Raw genomic sequence first — 4,971 nt, 5'->3', positions numbered from 1 at the left:
TTCCAATGAATATTCAGGATTGATTTCCTTTAGGATTGACTGGTTGGATCTCCTTGCAGTCCAAGGGGTTCTCAAGAGTCTTCTCCAACACCATTGTTCAAAAGCATCTTAACTTTCCTCAAACTAAAGCCTTTCTGTCTGGACTTCTTTTTCTAATAGTATCTGATAGTAGCTTAGCGGTTACCATATGTCAAACATCATTCTGAACACATTACACATATAACACATTCAATCCTTATATTCATCTTAAGAGGGAAGCTTTATCAGTATCTCTGTTTTTCAAGGGAAGAAAATGAAGCACGTAATTCTCTTGCTCAGTGTCACAGAACTAGTAACTGGAAGTGCCAGGAGACAGGTCTCAATCAGTGCTTTGAAGCCCTATTTTCAGCTTTCCCTTCTTTCTTAAGTGAGTGGAGGGCTACCAAGAACTGGTTTAAACTTGTGAGTGGGGAAGGCCATGGAGCCAAATCTGAATATCATTGTATTACCCTGGGTTCTCCATAGAAAAGGACCAGTAGGAGATATCCATTCATAATGTATAATCGGCTCACGTGGCTATGGATGATATGCTAAATCACTTCAGTCGTGTCCATTTCTGTATGACCCCATGGACTACAGTCTGCCAGGATCCTCTATCCATGGGATTTTCCAGGCAAGAATACTAGAGTGGGTTACCCTGCCCTCCTTCAGGGGATCTACGTGACCCAAAGATCGAACCCACATCTCTTATGTCTCCTGCATTGACAGGTGGTTTCTTTACCATGAGCGTACCTGAGAAGTTCCAATAAGTTATCTGCAAACTGGGGATCCAAGACAGACCATGGTGAAAATTCCAGTCCAAGTGCACGAGAAAAGTGAAAGAAAGTGAAAGTGAAGTTGCTCAGTCGTGTCCGACTCTTTGCGACCTCATGAGCTATAGCCTACCAGGCTTCTCTGTCCATAGGGTTTTCCAGGCAAGAGTACCGGAGTGGGTTGTCATTTCCTTTTCCAATTGGAAAAGGGAACAGTTTTAGACATTCAACTACATTCACAGTCCATGCTCTGCCCATTTCTGTGTGAACTTGCTTTGATGGATATTTGCGATGCTTTGGTGTCCAGCATGGGGACCTCTGGCTTATATTTGAGGGATTCCCTTTGGTATGGATGTTGAGATTCAGAATCACTTCTTACTAAGAAAAGGAACTTCACATGTTCCTCCTATCTAGCCTCCTGTCCTGAGCCCTCGATACAGGGTGTCACTGGGCTCCACTGGTCATAAGTGTCAATCAGCCATGACCGCAGGCGAGTTCCAAGCCAGATGGGCAGCAGTGATGTACAGGGAGTGACTGCCTTGGGGTCCCGCCCTGACACATAAGTGCAGGAGAACCAATGTCTAAGCTGGAAAACAGGCAGAGGAAGGGACTTCTTGCTGACCTCACCTTGGGTTCTGTTCAGGAGCCACCAATGAAAGAGGTCTACCCACAATGGACAGGAGAGTGTCTAACCTAGTCTACAAATTAGTCTCATTGAGAAACAACTTCACAGACACACCCTAAATAATATTTAGCTGAACACTGAGGTACCTCATTGTCCAGTCAAGTTGACCTTGTGGAATGTGTGAGGAACTGAAGGGTGTGTGAACTTGAGAGGCACCATGCCCTCACCTCACAGACATGGGGACCAATTCTCTGTAAAGTTAGGTCATGGGTGCATGGCTCTGGAGGCTAGGCCTTCTGACAATGTCAGTTCCCCTTCCACGAACTGTCTGACCATATAGAAGGTGGCCGAGGGGCAGTAGAAGACATCTTTGCTATCCTAATGCCCAGTCCTTTTGAAGAGACGATATGAACAAGAATAGCTGAGGGCCTGACAACGTTGGTGGTAACATCAGAGGGCTATGAATACAAGGATATGGGTTAGAGACAGAGAGAGGTAGACTTCTCGAGCGGTCCAGTGACTGAGACCTCACTTTTCATTGCAAGCAGTCAAAGTGCTATCTAGACCTGGTCAGGGACCTAAGATTCCATATGCCTTGTGGCCTAAAAACCAAAACATAAAACAGAAGCAATATTGTAAAAAAAATTCAATAACGGCTTTAAAAATGGTTCACATCATGGTACATATATACAATGGAATATTATCCATTAAAATACTGAAATAATGCCATTTGCAGCAACATGGATGGCTGTAGAGATTGTCATACTGAGTGAAGTAAGTCAGAGAAAGAGAAATATCATATGACATTCCTGGTATGTGGAATCTACACAGAATTATTACAAATGAACTTACTTACGAAGCAGAAAGAGACTCACAGACTTAGAGAAGGAGCTCAAGCTTGCTGGGGGAAAGGAGAGTCAAGGAGTTTGGGATGGACAGGTACACTGCTATATTTTAAATGGATAACCAAAAAGGACCTACTGTGCAGCACAGGGAACTCTGTTCACTGTTATGTGGCAGCCTAGACATGGTGGGGAGAGTTTGAGAGGGAAACGGATACGTGTATCTGTATGGCTGAGTCCCTTGGCTGTTCACCTGAAACTATCACAATATTGTTAATCTGCTATAGTCCAAAAACAAAATAAAAAGTTTAAAAAAATGGTTCACGTCAAAAAATCAAACAAACAAAAAACAGAGAAAGATTGTTGAATTACAAATTGTGTGACCTTAAGTGAGTCATTTTACTTCCCTGAGCCTTAATTTCATCAATAAATAAAGGTAAGAAATCTTATTCAGGAAAGTTAGAAATACACATATATGTGCGTGTGTGTGTATGTAATGAGTTATAACCATTTGTATTTGGTATCCCGTAAATGGAAGGCATTGTCATTATACAATGAATATGGCATTTAGTGACTCAAGAAGAAGCACCTAATTCAACTCCATATTCTGAGCCTTATTCATTTCCTTGCTACTCTGGAGAAAAGTGTGGGTTATAAAAATCTGCACTGAGATCATTATTTCTCCTCGAGGTTGACTTAAACACTCTGATTACTTCCTAGAAACACAAATCAGCATGATCTCTCCAGGAAATCTTGGTAACTCCTTGAAATTCAGCCCCAAATTTTCCAAGAAATGAGAGGTTTATTTGAATAAATCTGTTTTGCTAGATAAATTATATCATATAATAGGGAAAACCTGCCACAATTTGGTGACTATTTTAGATGAGTTACAACCAGTTAGGAAGGATTTCAAAACATTTGTGCCAAAAGCGAAAGGCAAATGAAAAGAAGGCTGCACATACTTCCTAAACTTCCAAAAATCAAGCATCATGGTCACAAATGGATGGTTCCATACACTTTATCTGCAGGTTGATCAAAAGTTGCAAGAAGAACCGTAAGGAATAAATTCTCAGGCTAGTTGTTAGCTTCCTCTGAAGGACTGTGAGTTCTCTAAGCACAGAGACAACTTCATCCATCCTTTCTCCTCTGCAGAGGGCTTGGCCCACATGGAGCAGTAATAAGTTCAGGCCAAATACGGCTTACTTTGATGGAGTCTTTTTTTTTTTTTTTTTTCTCAGTCGTGTAGAAACCCAAATTATGTGGTATTACTACAAATCGCCCCTAAGTGCTCTATTTTTGAGGTTTTAACATGTCTGAGTTTGAATAAATACTGAACAAGTGTTTCGGTCTTGTAATAGTCACTCTATTTTCCACTTCCTCATTTACTTAATGATTAAAGTCATTTCATTTTCCCATGTGTATGTGTATTAGCTAGGGTTTTCTGGAAAAACAGAACCATTAGCAAGTAGATATGGAGATAGACATGGATATGAATATGGGTTAGATGATGTAGATAAAATAAGGTGTTGACTCTTGCAGTTATGGAGGCTATGAAGGCCCATGAGCTGTCCTCCTGCAATTGGAGACCCAGGAAAGCTGCTGATGTAGTTCAGGGGGTTGAGAGGGCTGATGGTACAGATTTAAGTTCACATCTGAAGGCCTGAGACACAGGACTACAAGGCAGGATAATGTGTCTCTCAGCTGCACAGTCAGGCAGAGCAAGAACTCAAGCATCCCCAGCCCTTTTCATCCAGTCACTGGACGACTGTCCACCCACATTGGGGAGGGCAGCCCACTTTACCCAGCTCATCAATTCAGATGCTCACCTCTTCTCAAAACATCTTTGTAGACACACCCCGAAATATTATTTAAATCAAGTATTCGGTCATCTGCAATCCACTCAAGTTGACACATAAAATAGATTGTCACACGAGGCATAGACGAGATTTAGAATAAAAATGTTTCATGCTCAACTCACACTAAAATGTAGATGATTGATGTAAGATTTTAACTTGATACGAAGAGGAAATAAAAGAAATGAGAGATATAAGGGAAGCGAAGTCACTGTGTGTATTATAAAGAAAAACACACACAAGAAGAGCCAAGGGCTGCAGAGACAAGCATAAATCTCTGCATAATTTTTTTTGAGACAATCTTGGACATGTTGTTTCAGGAAAGACAAAAATCCTAAGGGTAAAAAGCAAGGCAAGACAGCTGATGTATTTTTTCCTCCAACACACCCTTAACAGTTATTTTTTTTCTACAACTCCTTTGAACTTTTCACTCTCATTATCAAAATCAAAAACAAAAAATTACTTGTTTAAATTTCAACTCTTTAAATATGTAACTCATTCTGTGAAATATGATAATAGGCATGGAACATAGACAAGATGAAGTGAGAAAAATAAAATGTAAATGTAGAAAACCTTTTAAAGGAATATCAGTATTATCTAATAGAACATTCTGCTATGATGGGAATGTCTTTAGCTGCATTGTCCGATACAACATGGAGTTGTATTGCTCACTTGAAAATGGATAGTTAAATAGCAGAGTTAAATTTTAGTCCATTTAATATGAATCTTGTAGAGCCATACGTGGCTAGTTTCTACTGTATCTAGTTATTACAGGGTTTGAGAGAAAATAGAAGTTTTAGAAGACAAGGTATAAACAGGCAAAACCTCTAAAGTAGGAAGGTGTTAATGAAACAACTTTT

Source organism: Bos taurus, chromosome 11 (assembly GCF_002263795.3).
Source record: "Bos taurus isolate L1 Dominette 01449 registration number 42190680 breed Hereford chromosome 11, ARS-UCD2.0, whole genome shotgun sequence".
Classification (NCBI taxonomy): Eukaryota; Metazoa; Chordata; class Mammalia; order Artiodactyla; family Bovidae; genus Bos; species Bos taurus.
This window is presented reverse-complemented; position numbering follows the sequence as displayed.